At 37.5% G+C, this 21,963-nt stretch overlaps 1 protein-coding gene and 1 pseudogene across 3 annotated transcripts in view; both read right to left on the bottom strand.

Moving 5' to 3' along the window:
- The window catches only part of GOLM2 (golgi membrane protein 2), a 108,171-nt gene that overhangs the window by 81,962 nt on the left and 4,246 nt on the right, over positions 1-21,963 (bottom strand). The window lies entirely within an intron of this gene.
- On the bottom strand, positions 16,369-16,742 carry LOC123808237 (annotated as a pseudogene).

The raw sequence follows: 21,963 nt of genomic DNA, 5'->3' as shown, positions 1-21,963 counted from the left end.
GTATGCCTATATATTTGGCAGTGAAAGTTTTATCAGCTCCTGTGCAATTCTTGGACAAGCAGAAGGAAGATCACTTGCAGGGCTGGAAGAAGAAAAGTAGTTTAAATGGGGGTTAAGGAGTGAGGGGAAGTCTGAGGACAGTAAAAGCTTGAAAGTTGTTGGAACAGGTATGTGGACTAGAGAAATGCCATTGGACAGTGGACTAGATAAGAGCCATTGAGGAAATTCCGGCCAAGATGGAGGTGTAGGTAGAAACGCTTTGCTTTCTCACACAACCAAAACAAGGATACCAACCAATTTAAAAACAATAAACAACCAGAACTGCCAGAAAATCAAACTGCTGGGAACTCTGACAACCAAGGAGTTAAAGAAACATTCATCCAGACCAGTAGGAGGGGAAGAGATGGGCAGCCAGTGGGGAGAAGACACACAGCAAGGTGGCAAACCGTGTGGGCCAGGCATGGCTAGCTGACTGGGAAACTAAAGACGCAAAACCTCTAGCTGCAAAATACTGTGGGGTCTGCAAAGGCAGGAGACACCCCCAGTCTCACAGGAGAGTTCATTGGAAAGTGGTGCTAGAGTGGAGCAAGTGAGCGGCATTATTCCCTCTCTCACCCTTCCTGCACAGACTGCACCACAACATAGCAAAGAGGGCTGCACCACCCTGAGGACTACCTAAGGTTCTGCCCCCTTACAACATAACAGATGCACCAAGACAAAGAAATATGGCCCAAATGAAAGAACAGATCAAAACTCCAGAAAAAGCTAAACAACAAGGAGACAGACAAGCTTACTGATGCGGAGTCCAAAACACTGGTAATCAGGATGCTCACAGAATTGATTTAGCTCATTCACAAAATGGAGGAAGAAATGAAGGCTATACAAAGTGAAATAAAGAAAAGTATACAAGGAATCAACAGTGAAAGTAAGGAAACCAGGACTCAAATTAACGATTTAGAACAAAAGGAAGAAATAAACATCCAACTGAAACAGAATGAAGAAACAAGAATTCAAAAAAATGAGAAGAGGCTTAGGAGCCTCTGGGACAACTTTAAACATTCCAACATCCAAATCATGGGGTGCCAGAAGAGGAAGAGCAAGAAGTTGAAAACTTATTTGAAAAAATAATGAAGGAAAATTTCCCCAATCTGGTGAAGGAAATAGAATTCTAGGAAGTCCAGAAAGTTCAGAGGGTCCAAAAAAAATTGGACCCAAGGAGGAACACACCAAGGAACATTATAATTAAGTTACCCAAAATTAAAAATAAGGAGAGAATCTTAAAAGCAGCAAGAAAAAAGGAGACAGTTACCTACAAAGGAGTTCCCATAAGACTGTCAGCTGATTTCTCAAAAGAAACCTTGCAGGCAAGAAGTTTTCCAAGTCCTGAAAGGCAAGGACCTACATCCAAGATTACTCTATCCAGCAAAGCTATCATTTAGAATGGAAGGGCAGATAAAGTACTTCCCAGATAAGGTCAAGTTAAAGGAGTTCATCATTACCATGTCCTTATTATATAAAATGTTTAAGGGACTTATGTAAGAAAAAGAAGATGATCACAACTATGAACAGTAAAATGACAACAAACTCACAACTATCGACAACTGAATCTAAAAAAATAAATAAATAAAAAACTAAGCAAACAACTAGAACAAGAACAGAATCACAGAAATGGAGATCACATGGAGGGTTATCAGTGGGGAGGGGGAAAGGGAAAATGGGAGGGGAAAGGTAGAGATAATAAGAAGCATAAGTGGTAGACATAAAATAGGGAGAGGTTAAAAATAATATAGGAAATAGAGAAGCCAAAGAATTATATGTACAACCCATGGACATGAACTAAGGGGGGCTAGGAAGGCTGGAGGGTGAGAGGGTGCAGGGATGAAGGGGAGATAAAGGGGAGAAAAATGGGGGCAACTGTACTAGCATAATCAATAAAATGTACTTAAAAAAAAAAAAAGGAAAGCCAATTGATGTAGCTGATTACGTACCCATCTGGTTATACAATTTTCTGCAGCTGTGCCTGAAATCAGCATGTAAAGGAGAGAATAATCGCAAGAAACTAAACTGAAACAAAAGAACATGGATTCTTAGCTCAAATGAGGAAAGTAAAGAATGAACAGGGCTGCTGGAAAGGAAGAAGAAAAGGATCAGCAGTTCAGATGAAGTTGAAAAAAGTATAGTTTATTCAGCAGTTCTGATCTCTTTTTTGATCTATTCTCCCACAAATATTTAAGTTTGAAGTTCATAATCTAAATTTCAAGGACTTGAAATCCGATGATCAGGTTTATATTACAATAAATTAATAATCAAGGACTTTGGTAGTCATTAGTGTTGGCAAATATTCCTATAATAGTTCTCACCTGAGGCACTTTGCAGGATTGCCCCTCCCCATTCCTTTGAAGTTGGATGAGGGAGGGGCAATAAAATGTGAGCAAAATGACATGAACCACTTCCAAGCATAAGCAATGGAAGCATAGTTCGTCACTCTCTCATTCTACCACAGCAACCAATATTTCAATAGTGTCTTCTTAGTTGACCTGAGTCCCAGAATGAGGAAGATAACAGAGCAATACCTCCGGTCGAGCCACAAAAGGTATTGTGGGTGACTGATAAATTTTAAAGCCAAGTAAGCGGGTACAGATGGTGGGCTATGAAAGGGAAGGAGAGAATGAGAGGTGGGTAGGAAAAGCAAGGCAGACCTGGAAAGTATGAGAGCAAGAGTCTCCTCCCTATCTGCCATATCAAGCCCATAAGGCATTTCCACTTGCACCTCTCACAAAGTCCTGAAACTTGAAATTTAAAAAAAATCAAAATAATTTCTCCACAAATTAGCAGTCCTTCTCAACTTCCCCATTACTTTCAGTGCCATTGCCAACGTTTTGATTCTGCTTCTTCTCCTCCTCATCCCATTCACCAGCCTATCAATGCCTATAACTGCATGCATTCACACCCCATATAAGCCATGACCAAGTCCTGCCAATTCTTCTTTTTCAATTTCTCTCAGATCTGACTCTTAATTCTTTTTATGTTCATGGCGACCACCTTGATCTACATGGACTACTCTGGTCTAGCTGTGCTAGAATTTAAGCTCCGTAAGAAGAGAGATCTTATTTATTTGCTCACTCCTGTAATACCCTGACACAGTGCAGGCACTCAGCATGAGGAAATTTCCAAACAGTAGTGAGAAACATCTTTGCAAAAACTTGTTCTCCATCAAGTCTTTCCTCTAGTCAAGATCCAGTGATTGAGTACTTTACACCATAGTGCAGAATCTAAAACTCTTCTACCAAGCATGTAATGCCTCCCATAAAGTGGGCACCCTTTTCTCTCTCCAGTGATCAGAAATGGTCTCCATGAAATAGTCAAGGCATTAGAGTTCTAACGATCTCTAATAATGAAACTACTCTTTACTGTGTCCATGCATTGTCAGCAGTGTGTCCTTCCCTTTCCTTTTTACTACTAAAAATTACATTGACTCCTTTAAAATCAGAACCAAAACTTAAATTGATTCTACAGGAGTTATGCTAACTTTTATAGATAAAAATTTCATTACATTCACTGTCCCCATTCTTCCAATATGCTTCCAATTTTTTATACTCTTAGGCTCTAGTCACACCTTCCACCTCCAGGTCTCCTCTAATTTAGTGATGTCCCAGGACCTCATGCCAAGACTACCCACCAATGTTGCCAAATCTTGTTTTAGATCCTGAAGGTGCCTTTACTTTCTTCCTATGTTAATTTATTCAGCATATATTTATTTTGCACAAGTCACTGCTCTAAGCACTGGGGATATTGCAAATTACAAAAACAAAAATCCTGCTCTCCTATGAGGCTGGGTATACAATAAAAAGTCATACAATATATTAAAAACTAGTAAGTGCTGTGGAGAAAATACAGTAGAGATGGAAACGAGGGGAAACCCTCAACAAAAAGATGTCATTTGAGCAAAGACTTATAAGAGTGAGAATTACCATGCAGCTAACTGGGGAAAGTGTCCTTAGGCAGAGGGTACAGCCAGTGCAAAAGCCTTATCATAGGAGAATGACTTATGTTTCAAGGAACATCAAAGAGGTCAGTGTAGTGTGAATCAAGGAGCAACAAGAAGGGTAGTAAGAGATGAGGTTAGATAACTGTGAGGGATGGTATAGTGCCTGTTGGGTTTTTTCTGCAATTGAGATGGAAGCCACTGGAGTATTTTGGACAGATAAGGAACATGATGTAACTGACATTTTAACACAATGTTGTGCTGAAAATTGTTTGAAGTGGGAGTAAGGACATAAGAAAGGAGGCCAATTACACTATCACCAATAGTCTAAGCAAGAGATGGTAGTAATTTAGACCAGGATGGTAGTAATCAGGGTAGGGAGAAGTGTTTGGATTCTGGATATATTTTAAAGCTGAGTCAGGATTTACTAATAAACAGGATATAGGGGTGAGAAGGAAAGAGACAAAAATGACTACAAAGTTTCTGGCCTAAAGAATTGATAGGAAGGAGTTACCGTTAGCTGAGTTGGGGGAGACTGTGAACAGAAGTTTTGCAGTAGGGGAAAGATCAGGGAGGGATTTGGCTTTGGATAGGTTAAGTCCAAAACCATATTTGCCATCCAAGAGAAGATGATGAGCAGGGAATTGGATAGCAAGCCTGGAATTCAAGGGAATAGTCTGAGCAAAAGACAGAAATTTGGAAATTATCAGTGTCTAAATATTTAAAGAGGTGGCAGGGATTGAGTGCAAAGAAGAGGTCCAAGACTAAACCTTGAAGCATTCTATTTGAGGATGAACCTTCTAGAAAAGAACAAGAAGGAATAGCTAGTGAGGTAGAAGGAAAGAAAGCTACCATTTCCCAAAAGCCAAAATGAAGAATTTGTTTCAGGGAGGAGGAAGTCAAATCCTGCTCATAAGTGAAATAAATTGATGACTGAGAATTGACAAGTGGATTTAACAACACTGAAATCACTGGTACCTTGAAAAGGACACTTGGTGGTGTGGTGGGAGCAAAAGCCTGGTTACTGTGTATTTAAGGGAATGCGTTTAAGCTATCCTCAACATAGACTATCAGAGGAATTTACTTTTCAACAAAAATCATTCTACCGAAGGCCAAAATAGGGTTACAGCTTACTTGCTATGAAAGTTAACTCTACTGATCATACTCATTACTATCAAATAAAAAATTTGATGATAGAGTCGCCCCTCAGTCTTCTGATATTAATTTTCCCTGCACTGAAAAGTTTGCTTCAGTTCTCAGCACACAGAGCGAGGATATGTCCTAGAGTTTCTAAGGGTTCCAATTTAATATAGTTTTGTTCTGTTAATAAAGGGGAACCCTTATATGTGCAATTATTTTATGCCACTATAAGAGTTTCTATATTAAAATCTTTTCTCAAACCAAAAATAATTGTTTTCAGACAGGGGCTGGGGAGAGGGGAAAAGGAGAGTTTTGTTCAATGGGTATAGAGTCTCAGTTTTGCAAGATGAAAAAGTTCTAGAGATCTTTATACAATAATATGCATACAGTAAACATTACAATTAAAAATGGTGAAGATAGTAAATTTTATGTTATATATTTTTACTACCATCTTTAAAAATTTCTTTCAGACTATATTCATTTTGAAAAATATGTACACTATGCAGTTAACTCAAATAAATCTCTAACTGGAGGTATTCCATAAGTAAATTGGAGGAATAAGTGTTTCTCGTTTGGGGAAGGGGCACCATTTAAAGAAGTAAAACTTGTAAAAAAAAAAAACCAACTCCCCCTACTAAAGTATAAAATAGTTTCCTCCAGGAAAGGCAAGAGATACTATATAGCATTAGTGTAGAAGCATTAAGTATAAGAATGTGTCATTTATAAGTAGAATGTACATAAGCACAAAACCATCTTATATGGGAAGTTTTTATCCATATTCTTTAGTAACATGCTCTTTTAAGTTTTTCTCTAGGTCTTTTTAGTTGGTTCTATAGTAACTGTTCTTTCCTCCCTTGATGTTAGTTGTTCTTCTCTGGATCTGTCCTAAACTTACATCATGTAATGAAAACTGAACGAAGTGCTGCAGGTAAGAAAAGACTATAATTATGTAAAGGCCTAATGGCATAGTGTTTAAAAGAACAGGCACTAAGGTTAAATTGCCTGGGTCTGAATTCGGAATCCTTGACTTATTAGCTCTATAACCTTGGCATACTGCTTAACTTCTCTTAAGTTTCAGTTTCCTCATCTGTAAAATAAGAATATTATCTGCCTCACAGGGTTGTTAAAAGGATTATATCTGAGATAAACAAATCCAATAGTGCCTGACAAATAGTTAAGCACTTAATAAATGTAAGTTGTTGTGGTGGTGATTATTGTTGTTATTATTATTTAAAAGGGCTGTTTTAAATTTAGGCCCATAATTCTTGCCTAAACTTCTGCAGTAATGTATTTCCTAACTAATCTTGGCTTCAATTTTCTTTTCTCTGCAATTACCCTCCATACTATGTCCATAATTATCTTTTCAAAATAAAAATTTGACTATATTGTCAATGGTTTCTTAAATATGACACCAAAAACATGGGCAACAAATGAAAAAATATATAAAATTGAATTTCATCAAAATAACAACTTTTGTTCATCAAAGGACACTATCAATAGAGTGAAAAGCCAACCCACCAGGCAGGGAGAAAATATTTGCAAATCATATATCTGATAAAGGTTTATATCTAGAATAAGTAAAGAATTGCTACAACTCAACAAAAACAGACAATTCAATTCAAAAATGGGCAAAGGTCTTGAAGAAACATTTCTCCAAAGGAGATTAAAAAATGGCCAAGGGGCACATGAAAAGATATTCAACATAATTAGTCATCAGAGAAATGCAAATTAAAACCACAGAGGGATACAACCTCACACCCACTAGAAAGGCTGTTGTAAACAAACAAACAAACAAAAAGAAAGAAATAAAGAATGATGACAAGTATATGGGGAAACTGGAACTCTTATGCATTGCTGGTGGGAATGTAAAATGGTGCGGCCACTGTGAAAAACAAGTTTTACAGTTTCAAACATAGAATTACCATGTGACCTTAACAATTCCACTCCTAGATGCATACCCAAAAGAAATAAAAACAGAGACTTAAATAGATCTCTGTATATCAATATTCAAAGGAGTGTTATTCATAAAAGCCAAAAGTTGGAAATAAGTGTCTGTCAATAGATGAATGAATAAACAGAATGTAGTGTATTCCATACAATGCAATATTATTTAGCCATAAAGAGCAAGTTCTGATACATGTTACAACATGGAGAAATCTTGAAAACATTACGCTAATTGAAATAAGTCAGCTACAAAAGGACAAATAGATATGATCCCACTTATATGAGGTATCTAGAATAGACAAGTTCATAGGAACAAAAAATAGAATAGAGAGGTTAGCAGGGACTGAGGGAGGGAGACAGTTATTGCCAATGGGTAGAGTTTTTGTTTGAGACGATAAAAAAAAAGTTCTGAATATGGACAGTGGCAATAATTACGTAGCATTGGAAATGTAGTTAATGCCATTGAATTGTAAACTTAAAAGTGATTAAAATAATAAACTTTATGTTGTTTATATTTTACAGTAAAAAACAGTAATAGTCTAGCCCCACATATCTTTACCGGTAGCAACAAACTCCCTTCCCTCTCACCACCAGTGAGGGTACAAACATACTTTCAAGCTTCCCTAAGTTACCTTATAATCCTCCTGTCCTAAACCCTTTCTACGTTTGGTAAACTACTCTTCATCCACTGGGATTCATCTTTAGTGAATCTTTTCTTTTCTGACTTACCTCAAGCAGTTAATCAACTGTTCTTTTGTACTTACAAGTCCTTTCACAAATAATTCTACTATAGCATTTAATCATGCATTATATTGGGTTGGCCAAAAAGTCCATTTAGTTTTTTCCATGAAATAAAAGACACATTTTTCATTTTCACCAATAATTTTATTGACTTGGATATTTTGAGTATGTTGGTTATCTCCTGCTACTGGTTTACAATGGGTAGAGGCCAGGGGTGCTGCTAAACATCTTCCAATGCATAAGACAACCCCACAGCAAAGAATTATTTGACTAAAATGTCAATAGTGTTAAGCAACTTCACAAACCACTTTCGACACATTCGATCAGTCACAGCACCTTCTCCATACACTGCACATATCTTTTTTTGTATTTCAGTTGTGTTTTTACCTTTCTTGAAATAATAAAGCATAATACGCCAAAAATGTTACATATCTTTTTTTTAATGCACACTGATATGACAGCTGTCACAATACAATCTAACAAAATTGTTTTGAATGATGTTAAAGACAACTAAGCACTACTGGAGCCATTATAGGTAAAAAAATATATAATGTCATTGACACTCCCCAGTCATTAGAACTAATCGAAATGCCCTCCTGAGGCTGGTACTGGCCAGGTTAAGAATTATACTGTGCTTGGTTGAAGACTCCATGATCTTCCATCAGCACTATTAAAACAATTTTTTTAATAAAAACCTTATAAGCAATTCTTTTCCTACATCAACTTTTTCTTCCCTCCAGTCATTTTTCTATTTTATAGCCAGAGTAATGTTTTAAGCTCAATTTGATCACATAACTCCTCTATTTAAAACTCTCTGATGTTTCTGACATTAGGAGAAACCATTTAGTCTTTCGCCATTAAGAATAATGTTAGTGGACAAGAAGGCAGTGTGGGTAAATATGGCTCACCACCTCATACAACCATATCAAAAGTACAAATAAACTATAGGACAACCAGCATTCAGAACCATGAGAAACTGCATGAATAGAAGTCCTACAACTACAGATTTACAGAAGAAACCACACTGACACTGGTAGGAGGGGTGGTGACATAGAACAGGCTAATCCCACACCTACGTGTGACAGATAAAAATCAGGAAGGATAGCTCAGCAGCCAGTGGTCCCAGTCACATACTAGGCCCCCCACCCAGAATTACAGTACCAGGAAGGTAGGTGTCCATAACTTCAACCAGCAGGGATTGAGACTGTGGAAGACAGAAACTGCTAGAATCTCAGGCAGTTCCTCTTAAAGGACCCATGCAGAGACTTACTCAGTCTCACTTTCTCTGAGCTCCAGTGCTGGGGCAGCAGATTGAAAGGCATAAGAGACACATGGAGAGAAACTGAATTGTCGGGCATCAAGGCAAGAGCTAGGGGCAGCATTCTCCTAAACAAAAGTGCTGGCAGAGGCCATTGTTCCTTTTCTGAGCCCTACCCCTACAAAGACACACAGCCAGCAGGCGGGCACTATCACTAAGACTCCATCAACCTGACTCACACTATTTACCCCAACCTGGTGATGCCCTGAGGCCCTGTCCCACCCAACTTTCAGGTCCACCCAAGCTATTTCCAGTGCCTTTTCCATATGAATGGCTTGTCTTAGACCATGCTTCAGATTTTCCTAAATTCTCTCAAACATATGGCATCTGGTTTTAGCAAGCCCCTTATCTCTTGCTAAGTGGCCCCACGCCCAGCACTAGCAGCAGCTGGCCTTGGTTCATAACTTGGCCTTTCCTGGGCATATGTAAGCCCAGCACAAGTAGCATCCATCTGCAGATTGTTTTGTAGCTAGTGCTGTGTGACCCCAGACAGAACACAGGTGGTAGCTGTCTTTGGACATGACAACAGCAATCCGGTCAACTACAATCCAGCAATCTGCTCAACTACAAGAGGAGGGTGTACTCAGCCCACATAGTAAGTACCAATCTTGGATAATAGGGGAGGATGTGCCAATGGACCCTACAGGATACCTACTACATTAAGGCACTCTATCAAGCCTGGGAGATATAGTAGCTCTACCTAATACATAGAAACAAACACAGGGAGGCTGCCAAAATGAAGAGACACAGAAATATGGCCCAAATAAAAGAACAGAACAAACCTCCAGAAAAGGAGCTAAACAAAATGGAGAAAAGTAATCTATCAGATGCAGAGTTCAAAACACCATTTATAAGGGTGCTCAGGAACTTAGTGAGGACCTCAACAGCATAAAAAAGATCCAGCGAGAAATGAAGGACATGCTAATTGAAATAAAAAACAATATACAGGGAAGCAACAGTAGAATGGATGAAGGTGAGAGTCAAATCAGCAATCTGGAAAATAAGAAAGCAAAAAACAACCAATCAGAACAGCAAGAGTAAAAAGAATAAAAAAAAACAAAGATAGTACAAGGAGCCTCTGGAACGACTTCAAGCATACCAACATTCTCATTAAAGAAGTGCCAGGTGGAGAAGAAAAACAGCAAGAAATTGCAAACCTATTTGAAAAAATTAATGAAAGAAAATTTCCCTAACTTGGTGAAGGAAACAGACATACAAGCCCAGGAAGTACAGAGTCCCAAAACAAGATGGATGCAAAGATGCACACACCAAGACACATCATAATTAAAATGCCAAAGGTTAAATACAAAGAGAGAATCTTGAAAGCATTAATTACTACAAAGGAGCTCCCATAAGACTGTCAGCTGATTTGTCAAAAGAAACTTTGCAGGCTAGGAGGGATTGGCAAGAATTATTCAAAGAGATAAAGAGCAAGATTATTCTGCTCAGCAAAACTATCACTTAGAATTGGAGGACAGATAAAGAACTTCCCAGACAAGAAAATGCTAAAGGAGTTCATCACCACCAAACCAGAATATATGACATGTTAGAAGGTCTTCCTGAAGATCAAAAATAAAATGAACAATAAAATGGCAATAAATACATATCAACAATTGAATCTAAAAAAACAAGCTAAGTAAACAAGCAGAACAGAAAGAGAATCATAGGTATAGAGAATGTTTTGATGGTTGCCAGATGGGAGGGGGCATATGGGATGGGTGAAAAAAGTGAAGGGATTAAGAAGTACAAATTGTTAGTTACAGAATAGACATGGGGATGTAAAGTAGAGCATAAGGGCACAAAGTAGCCAAGGAACATGTATACCGGACCCATGAACATGGACCATGGTATGAGTATTGTCTGGGGAAGTGTGAGGGGAGCTGTGTGGAGGCAGACAAAAGAGGAAAAATTTGGACAACTGTAATAGCATAAACAATGAAATATAAAAAAAGAATAATGCTAGCTATGGAGTTTTGATAACTACCCCTTATGAATTTGAGGGACTTTCCTTCTAGTCCTATTTTGTTGAGTTTTTTTTAAATCATAAGTAGGTATTAAATATGCCAAATGCTATTCTGCAAGAATATCCAATTTCTCTTGTCCAGTACAATAAGGCAAGGAAAAATAAAATAAAAAGCATACAAGTGGAAAGGGAGGAAAAAACTGTCTTTATTTTCAGTTAACTTTATTGGTAAAGAGAATTCTAAGGCATATATATATGTGCACACACATATATAAAATACAGATATAAAATACATATGTATATACATACTTTTAAAATCTATTAGTAATGTGTTTTAGTGGCTTTTTTTGGTAGACTCCTTAGGATTCCTTAGATTCCATTAGTACTAGAATTAATTAGTTCTAGTTCAGGGGAATGATTCAATATACAAAAATTAATAGCATTTCTATACACCTGCAAAGAACAAGTGAAAGTAAAAATAAAACTCCATTTCTTATAACATCCAATACATGAAATATACTTATCAATAAATACAATGAAATATATGCAAGTCCTAAACCCTGAAAATTATAAAATGTTGCTGCAAGAATTTAAGAAGACCTAAAAATAGATACACCATGTTCATGGATTACAATAGTCAATATTAAGATTTAAATCACTCCACAATGATTTATAGAATTACTATGGGTTGAATTGTGTACCCAGAAAGCTGTATTGAAATCCTAACCCCCTGGAACCTGTGAATGTGGCCTTACTTATAATAGAGTCATTGATGATGTAATCAAGTTGACATAAAATCATACTGAATTAGAGTAGGTCTTATTCCAACATGATTGGCATCATTATAAGAAGAGAAAACAGAATGCTATATAATGGGTAGATGGGGAAGATAACACCATGCAGAAGCAAAGACATACAGACATACTGGGAACACAGCCATGGAAGATGGAGACAGACACTAGAAGTTATGCTGCCATAACTAGAGTTATGCTGCCATAAACCAAGGAACACCTAAGATGTCAGAAGCTAGAATTTCCTTCTCCTCAGTAGGAGTATGACCCTGACAACATCTTAATTTTGGACTTCTAATCTCCAAAACTGTGAGATAAGAAATTTCTGTTGTTTTAAGCCACCCAGTTTGTTACAGAAACCCTAGGAAACTAATAGACATAGTGAATACTAAAGTTATTTGATTTGCAGATATCTGCTTTTATATAAAATATGTAATTATATTTTATATATCATTTTATATTTTAAAATATGGGTATATATGTAAGATAATGTGTGGCAAATAAAGTTTACTGGAAAGAGCAAGGATTTTTAGAATCAAATAGATCTGAGTTTAGAATTCTGTCATTTTCCTACCTCTCTTAAGCCTGTTTCTTCATCCATAACATGAGGATTCATGAAATAAAATTAATTTTTTACTTTCATGAAGTAAAAGCTTGTCCAGTACAGAGTTTGATATTAATAATAGTAGCTCCTTTCTTTCCTGGATGCATTGGTATAGCCCTTGGCATGGGCTATCTGTCCTTTGAAGTGACAGGGAGTACTTTTTGAACTGTGACTTCATTAAGCAAGCAGAACTACTTTTTTGTGGATGAAGACCTAAGTTTTTTTCCCATTTTAGATTCTTCCTTGGTAGAGAATTAACGTTTCCTTTGACTTAAAGTCCATGGTATAGTTAATTCTGAGAAGTTTAGTCCCATATTGTTTTTTAATCCACTTTTACTTATTTACTTTTCAATAAGTAAATCCTTGAAGGGTACAGCATTACACAGATTCTGTGTCCAATGGCCTTATCAGGAAGGTGGCTTTGGAATTTAGCACAAACAATTCCATTGTTGCCATGAGTACGGGTTACCATTATTACTCTGGTTTTGCTTTGTTTGCCATCAGGAGTCACTGTGTCAATCTTGGCTTTGTATATACAAGCACATCTCTTGCCTAGACAGAATTCAGTTTCATCTCAATCATAAACGCCTTCAAGTTTAAGAAGAGCTGTGTGCTCCCTCTGGTTCCAGAGACCCTACTCATAGCCAGCAAAAATGGCCTTGGGTCACAGCCTTCCAGACATATTTGTCACTCTGCAAGTCCTATTCCCAGCAGGTCTATAGGCTCCAAGATGGTGGATAGAGTTGTATTGTTCTCTTAAAACCCAAATATATTAATTAAACTGTCAAAAACATATTAAGCACTTACTGTACTGTGCTAAAAAGATCTTAGAAACATATCTCCACTTTTCCTTTATGTCTCCCTTTCTTGCTTTCATATCTCTCCACTTTCTTTTGCTCCCATAATATGGAACAGAGTAATCCCGGGAGGTTCCATGGCCATAAAGTGAACTGATTCTTGGAAAATGATGGCTTTAGTTATGTAGAGAAAGCGTAAAAGTACATCCAAGGAGCTTCCTTACACCCACTTGATAGAGGAAAAGAAACTATTATTTTAGTGTGACATGGGCTATCTGTCCTTTGAAGTGACAGGGAGTACTTTTTGAACTGTGACTTCATTAAGCAAGCAGAACTACTTTTTTGTGGATGAAGACCTAAGTTTTTTTTCCCATTTTAGATTCTTCCTTGGTAGAGAATTAACGTTTCCTTTGACTTAAAGTCCAAGCTTCCCTCGAGGCGCAGGATAGGTTTGCAGTGATTTCGGTTTCTCACAGGGCTTTGCCAGTTCTCTTTCTGATTCCTAATTAACTTTTATCTATTCTTTCCTGGCCAAATAACTCCACCTTGGAACGATGTTGCTTCAGAGCTTTTGATCAGTTGCCTCTCATGTCTGATTGTTTCTCCTGTCCCTGCTTCTTGAAACTTTCCTCCCTTAGTTTTGATAACAACCATTTTCTCTAATCTATCCCTCTCCCATTCAATGTTTATATATAACCTGTGCTGTCATCCTTAACACCAATTTCATTTCTTCATTCATCAGATACATCTGAGTTTCTACTTTGGGTCAGTTCCTGTGATACATGTGGATACAGCAGCAAATGAGAGACAGATAATAGTATACAGGATATGGAGCTTATAATTGAGCAAGGAATAGAGAGAAGGACCTAACGTAGTTTAAGGTTTTGGGGAAGACATTCTTGAGAAGGAAAGTTGAGTCCTTTAAAAAGATTAGGCTTTAGTGAGGTAAAGAATGAGTGAGACGTTTGGGGCAATAAGAAGCTTGGGAGAAATAAGAGGGTTCCAAGTATAGGGCATGGTATATTTCAAAGCGCAGAATAGAGAAAAGCAGGAGAGTTTGAGGATCTAAAAGTATGTGGATTGGAGGGAGAATATGGGATGTTGGATTGCCAGGCTGGAGTCATAATGAGAAAGGATTTGTGAGCTATGTTAAGGGCAACAGGAAGCACTGATTGGCTCTTCCTCCCCCACTTTCATTGCTATATGTTAATTTTTATTTTTTAACAACTTTCATTGAAGTATAATTTACATTCAATAGACTGTTCTACTTAAAGTAAACAATTTGTTGACTTTGGTAGCTTTAAACATCTGTGTAACCACCGCTACAATCAAGACAATAGCGCAATTTAGCCTTTCCGCCCCCTGCCACTCCCCTTTCCCCGTTTCCTCTTGTCCCTTTTTCATCCCTCCCTGTGGCCTTAGGCAACAAGTCTTCTGTTTTCTATCATTATAAATTAGTTTGCTTTTTCTAGAATATTATATATAAATGAAATCATAAATATATATTCTTTCATGTTGGGCTTTTTCCATGCAGAATGATGATTTTGAGATTCATTTGTTGTTGAGCATATCAGTAATTCAATCATTTTCGTTGCTAAGAAATATTCTGTTGTATCCAGTAATATTCTGGATTTATCACATTTTATTCATCCATTCACATACTGATGGAAATTTAATTTTTTTCAAGGTGTGTGTGTGTGCGTGTGTGTGTGTGACTAACTACTGTGGATATTTGTGTATAAGTCTTATGTGGTCATGTTTTTATTTCTCTTGGGTAAATATTACTGAGGTGTGAAATGGCTGGGTCATACAGTGTGTATATAATTAACTTTATACAAAACAGCTAAGCAGTTTTCTAAAGAGAGTGGTGTATCATTTCATACTCCCACAAGCAGTATGTGAGAGCTATAGTTGCTCCACAACCATACTAACACTTGGTATTGTCAATCTTTTTAATGTTAGTCATTTTAGTGGTTGTGGAGTGGTGTCTCATGGTGGCTTTAGTTTGCATTTTCTTAATGACTAATGAATGATATTGAGCATCTTTTCATGAGCTTATTTGCCATTCATAAATCTTCTTTGATAAAATGTTCAAATCTTTTGCTCATTTTAAAAACTGGGTTGTCTTATTGAGTTGTAAGAAGTTTATATACAGGGTGGGGTAAAAGTACGTTGTTCATAAAGAAAATAATACAACAATTAATAATAATACAAGAATAAAGTGTTTTGCATACTTAAAACTGTAAACCTACTTTTGCCCCACCCTGTGTATTTTGGTAAAATTCTTCTATCAGAGATATATATTATAAATATTTCTTCCAATTTGCATCTGGCTTTAAAAAAAATAGTGACATTTGAGGAGCAGTTTTAAATTTTGATGGTCTGATTTATCATTTTTTTTCTTTATAGTTTAGGCTTTTTGTGCCCTCAAAAAATCCATGCCTATGTATATTTTCTCCTGTGTTTTCTTCTAGAATATTTATAGTTTCATCTTTTACATTTTGGTTCATGATTCAAGTTAATTTGGTATATTTTGCAAGATACCAGTTATTGCTCTTTTTTCCCCTATAAAGATATCCAGTTGGCCCTGGCTGGGTGGCTAAGTTGGTTGGAGTGTCATGTCGTACACCAAAAGGTTGCAGGTTTGATTCCCATTCAGGGCACAAACCTTAGGTTGTGGGTTTGGTCCTTAGGGTGCACCCCAGAGACAATGAATTGATGTTTCTCTGTGTCTCTCTGTATGTTTTTCTCTCAAATCAATAAACAAAGAGTGCTGGCCAGTGTGGCTCAATTGGTTGGAGCATAGTCCCATAGACTGAGGGGTCACAGGTTCAATTCCCAGTCAGGATACATACCTAGGTTGTGGGTTTGATCCCTGGTTGGGGCTCACATGAGAAGGCAACCAATTGATGTTTCTCTCTCACATTGATGGTTCTCTCTTTCTCTCTCTCTCTGATTCCCTTCCTCTTGCTCCAAAAGCAAGGGAAAAATGTCCTCATGTGAGGATTAAATAAATAAATAAATAAATAAGTTGTTTCAAAAAACATTTTTTGGCAGTGTTATAACTTTATTCAACAATCAGCAGTTAGTTCTCATCCACATTAACTGTTTGTAGATTTTTGAAAGTGGTGACAGGTACATAGATGACCAACATACAGAGCTTGGTTGGTGAATCTGCACCCTCATTACATTTTCTGGACAACCAGAATGGGATACAGTATATGACATTCCTTATTCCTTTGGCCCAGGCAGCTTTGTTGAGCCTGGTGTCAATGCGCTATCTTGAGATCCCATTTCCTCCATGGCAAATTTCCAGATCTCTTTGAGTGCACAAGGGGCAAACTTCTTGAAACCCACTCCATGGATGTGTTTGTGGATGTTGATGGTGTATTCTCTGGTCACTACTTTGCTGATGGCAGAATGGCCCTTCTTCTTGCCACCCTTCTTTGCGGGAGCCATTATGCTGGGCCCAGGTTGGAAAGAAAGAATGCAAGGTATTGTGGGAGAGGGAAAGCAGGATTCTGTTTCAGAATTTTTTGTTGAAAAGACTTTCCTTTCCTCGTTAAACTACTTTGGCATCTTTGTCAAAAATCAAGTGACCATATAGCTGTGGTTCTTATTTCTGCACTCTACTCTTCAACACTTTATATGCCTATTTTTTCATCAATACCACACTGTCCTGATCCTACATCATTTTTTTTCTGATCCTACATCTTTATAGTAAGTCTTGCAATCAGAGAGTTAAGTCCTCCAACTTTGCTCTTCTTTTTGTAAATTTGGCTATCCTCAGTTATTTACATTTCCATATGTATTTTAGAATCAGCTTGTCAGTTTCTACAAAAAAAAATAAGTCTGCTAGAGTTTCTATTGAATCTTGTATTAGTTTCCTAGGGCTGCCAAAACAAAATACCACAAACTTCATGCCTTAAAACAACTGAAATTTATTCCCTCACAATTCAGGAGGCTATTAGTCCAAAATTATGTTGCCTGTAGGGCCATGTTCTTTCTCTTGAAGTCCTTAGGGAAGGACCCTTCTTTGTCTCTTTCTTAACTTCTAAGGGTTGTTGGCAATCCATTGCCTTGCAGATGCATCACTCCAATCAAGACCTCCAGCTTCACATGGTCTGCTTCCCTGTATGTCTTTGTGTATCAGTGTCCAGATTTTCTTCATAAGGGTTCAAGTCACTGGATTAGGGACCATTCTAATCCAGTAACCCATAACACTGCATCAGCACTGAAGACTGTGAAGAACTCATAGGAAAAATTTTTAAATATGATCTTTCCTTAAGGAATGTAAAATTGCGTCAAGAAGACAAGGTTAGCTCGTAAGTTGCTATTAGTAAAGGTGAAGAACAAAATTAATTAGTGTAGCTCAAACAATAAATACAAATTGTGCACAAAGAAGGACAAGCATGCTCCAGGTCAGAAGTCCCAGGGAGCTTCATGGTGGATATAGATCAGATGCTAAAGATTAGTACAATCTCTTGGTAGAAAAGACACAGGAAAGAAGTAAGAAGTTAGAAGTAAAATGGCAGGAACAAAGGTATAGAAACAGTAATTAACATGACACAGAAAAGCAGAGGGGAGACAAAATTAAGCAAAACAACCTATCTAGAACACAGTCTGGGTCAAGAGATAGTGGGAGACACAGGTAGCTGGAATTCTGACTTGATGTAGTGAATGATGCAGCCACTTTGAAAATAAGGTTTGATAACTGAAAGAAATAGAGACCAGGGCAGGAGACTAGCTGGGAAGCTACTGCTCTCTTTCCAGTCAATGCTCTCTATTCTGTCATCAGTGATGGTTTTTTTCCCCTTAATTCAATCAATTTCTCAACTGCCTGTTGAATTACTAAATATGAGAAAATGAAGGAACCAAAGATAACACCAAAATTTCTAACCTCAGTCTTAATAATGGTTGAATGAGTATTATATATAAGGACCAAGAAGGCAGGAAAGACATATAGTTTGAAGAGGAGGTATGAGTTTTGTATGGTTTATGAATAATTTGAGATAGCAGTTAAAACTAGAACTTGGCCAGATTATGGCAGGTGAGGTAGAGACAAAGGCAGTAATCATAATGTGCAGCATATTAGAAGAACTCTAGAAGGATGATTCTTAAATTACAGAGGAACAGCCAGGCTTCAGGGTGTCAGCTAAGACAAATATGGGAGGAGTCAACTAAATCTAATTTGAAATGGAACCAGGAAATAGGGGGGAAAAAGTCCAACAAACAGGAGCAAAGGGTGAGGCACGTAAGCTGGAGCTGCTACTGGATCTTGGGCAGAAACACAGATAGAGTACCATTCTGAAGAGAAGGCAGGACAGAAATAAGGAAGTAGCTGTGGAAAAATAATAGCTAACACTTACTGAACATTTTTTTACTATGTAGTAGGCATTGTTCTAAACATTTTAATGAATTTCTTCATTTAAACTTCACAAAAATAAGAAAGATAACTATTATTGTCCTCATTTTACATATGAGCAAACTAAAGCACAGAGAAGTTAAGTAATTTGCCCAAGGTTATATATAAACTGAATGGTGAAGCCAGGACTGAGCCCATAGTAATGAACATCTACTATATACCAAGGTTTATACATATATAAATTTGGTACATGTATGAGTACTGTGTACAGCACAAAAACATGTGCACACACACACACATACATATACAAACATACACGTAAGGATTTTTTAAGTACTAAGCTTCCCATCCTCTTTTCTGGCACATGACCTTTTCCCTATTCATCCAAAGGTATATACTGCCTCAGAGATTATGAATGTTAAAGGGGAAAGAGCTCATTTATATTGTTCAGCTTCAAACTTCAAAATTGACTTTTTTTGCATTTGTAATAAAACAAATATTTTGGGGAGGACTTTTCCTACATTTTAACAGCTCCTTTTATTTATCAAAGACTTGATTCGGCCCACCTGAACCACATAGCTTTAGTATAATATACAGGTAGCTAAAATTCAATTCAGAATAAGAGAAATGTCCTACAGCTAGGAAACAGAAGAAAGGGCCTTTCTGACAGAAGAATGAATGTCATGGATGTTGTGTATGGCATGGATTCCTCTTGTTATAGGCGGAATTATGCTCCTCCGAAATCCACATATTGAAGTCTCAAACCTTAGTACTTCACAATCTTATCTATTTAGAAATAAAGTCTTTGAAGAGTTGATAACATTGAAACGAGGCCATTAGAGTGGGGCTCTAATCCAGTATGACTGGTATCCTTAAAAGAAGAGGAGAGGGCCCTGGCTAGGTAGTTTAGTTGGTTGTAATGCCATCATGATACTCCAATGTTGCAGGTTTGATCCCAGGTCAGGGCACACACAAGAATCAACTAATGAATGCATAAATAAGTGGAACAACAAACTAATAATCTCTCTTCCTTCCTGTCTTCCTTTCTCTCTTTCTCTCTCAAAAAATCAATAAATAATTAAAATAAAAAATAAATAAAAAGAGGAAGACACACTAGGGATGTGTATGCACAGAAGAATAACCATGTGATGACCAAGCCCCGAGAGGGTGGCCATCTGCTAGCCAAGGAGATAGGCCCCAGAAGAAACCAACCTGCTGGTACTTCCACCTCAGACTTCTAGACTCTAGAACTGTAAGAATATAAATTTCTGTTGTTTTTAGCCACCTAGTCTTTTGTATGGTATTTTGTATGGCAGCCCTAACCAATTAGTACACCTCTTTAGGCTGTAACCCTTTAGGGGGAAGGCAAAAAAATTTGGAGATCTCAGATCTGTACAATACCCAGGCAGGTACTGTGATCCCTATTTTACAGATGAGAAAATGGGCCCAAAGTAGTTAAATAACTTGCCCCCAAATCACATAGCTAAAAACTGAGCTGAATTCTAACCTAATTTGCAGCCTTCAAACCTTGAAATGTTTCTTATCTACCAAACAAGGGGGACCCCCCACCAAAAAAACCTCAATTATCTTCTGGAGGCAGGCCCCTTATAGTACAGGCATCCCCCTCTAGGTGAATGTTCTAGGAACCAGTCTGTATCAGTGTACCAGCAGCTGTTGTGAAAGGCTGTGCTCAGCTTCAGTGAATTTTTTTTGAAAACTCTTTCAACACGTTTGTCCATTTCACATGGGTGATTTACAAGGGCACCTGTCGGTACCTGCCCACACCGTGCTGAGTGTTCAGCTGTTTTTGACCAAAAATGGCATGACCCCCTTGCCCCACCTTCCCTATTTACCCTGAGCAACTTCTTTTTTGTATCCCCAGATGAAAAGAAGTCTTCAAAGGGAAACATTTTGCCAATGTGGAAGAGGTGAAACAAAAAACAGCAGAGGCACTAAAAGGTATCAAAATCAACAAGTTCAAAAACTGTTTTGAACAGTGGAAAAAACATCTCAATAGGTGTATTGCATCAAATGGAGAGTATTTTGAAGGTGACTTAAGTTTAAACATGTAAGAATAAATATGCAATTTCTAAAAAAATTAATTCCGGGATTTTTTTTTTTTTGGTGGGGGCAGGAGTCCTCCCTCATATAGGCCTTCTGTTCATTTGGGAAATGAGTACAGAAGGGAACAGTGAAATTTTAGATCTGGAAGGGGATTTATTTATCCCTTTATTTTCTTGGTGAGGAAATTGAGGCCCAGAGAACTCAAGTAATTTCCCTAAGATCACACAGTAATTTTAGTAGTAGGGGTGGAAGCATAACTCAGGTTGCCTTTCTAGCATCTAGTGCATTTTGGACAGCTGCTCCTAAAATCTTATTGCCAGCCTCTTACTCTCAGAAAAGAGAGTACTTTAGTGTTATAGTTCATCGGAGGCTGCTCTCCAGGGAGGATAAGGATTCCTATGAAGTCAGCTGGAAAAATTTCCAGAACCTTTACAGCTTCCTAGAATCTGGGTCGGGGTCCAATAGCTTGACAGCCAAGGTCCAATCTAGACAAGGCCACAGTAGAGTGACTTTCAGATAGTCTGGGGGCTTGGTGTTCCCTTAAAGGGTAGGGCAGGCCTCCTCCTTCTTCTTTTTGAAAGATGAGAAGAGAGTGGTAATACACAGAGGACAGGTCTGAACTAGGAACAGGTCACTTAACATCAAGCCCCAAATACTCCAAACTCCTTAGAATATGTTCAAAATCTGTTTTGAACAGTGGAAATAGTCTCAATAGGTGTATTGCATTAAATGAAGAGTACTTTGAAAGTGACTGAAGTTTAAACATGTAAGAATACACAATTTTTTATAAATAAATTCTGGAGTTTTTGGGGAGTGAGGTCCCCCCCATATACTTCACCAGATATCAAGGGAGTAGCAGCAATAAAGGAAACACCTCTGAAAGACAAATTTCATCCATACTTCATCTAGACCAAGACCACCCTTCTCAGTAGCAGTTCGGAGCCTCCTCATTGACCCCAAGAACAAATTTTCATGAGCACTACAACAAAGATGCTATAATAAGCTCAAAATATGGAATTGATAGATGAGTAAGAGATAAAGACTTGTAAGCTAGCTGCATAGACTATCAGCCAAACAAAAGTAGTTCAGATACCTAGGAAAACATTTCCCAGTTAAAGTGCTTTGTTATATTTTTCTGTACCATGATAATAGGCTATAAAAATAGAAATCTGCGATCAGATTAACTGAGACTAGTTTAAACAAAATTAAATAGATTTCTTTACTAGTAAGTTTCTTAGACACTTTATAACA

This window comes from Phyllostomus hastatus, unplaced genomic scaffold (assembly GCF_019186645.2).
Source record: "Phyllostomus hastatus isolate PE091 unplaced genomic scaffold, TTU_PhHast_1.1 phas_scaffold_501, whole genome shotgun sequence".
In the NCBI taxonomy this organism is placed as follows: Eukaryota; Metazoa; Chordata; class Mammalia; order Chiroptera; family Phyllostomidae; genus Phyllostomus; species Phyllostomus hastatus.
The sequence above is the reverse complement of the archived record's forward strand: the minus strand, read 5'-3'. Positions and strand labels throughout refer to the sequence as shown.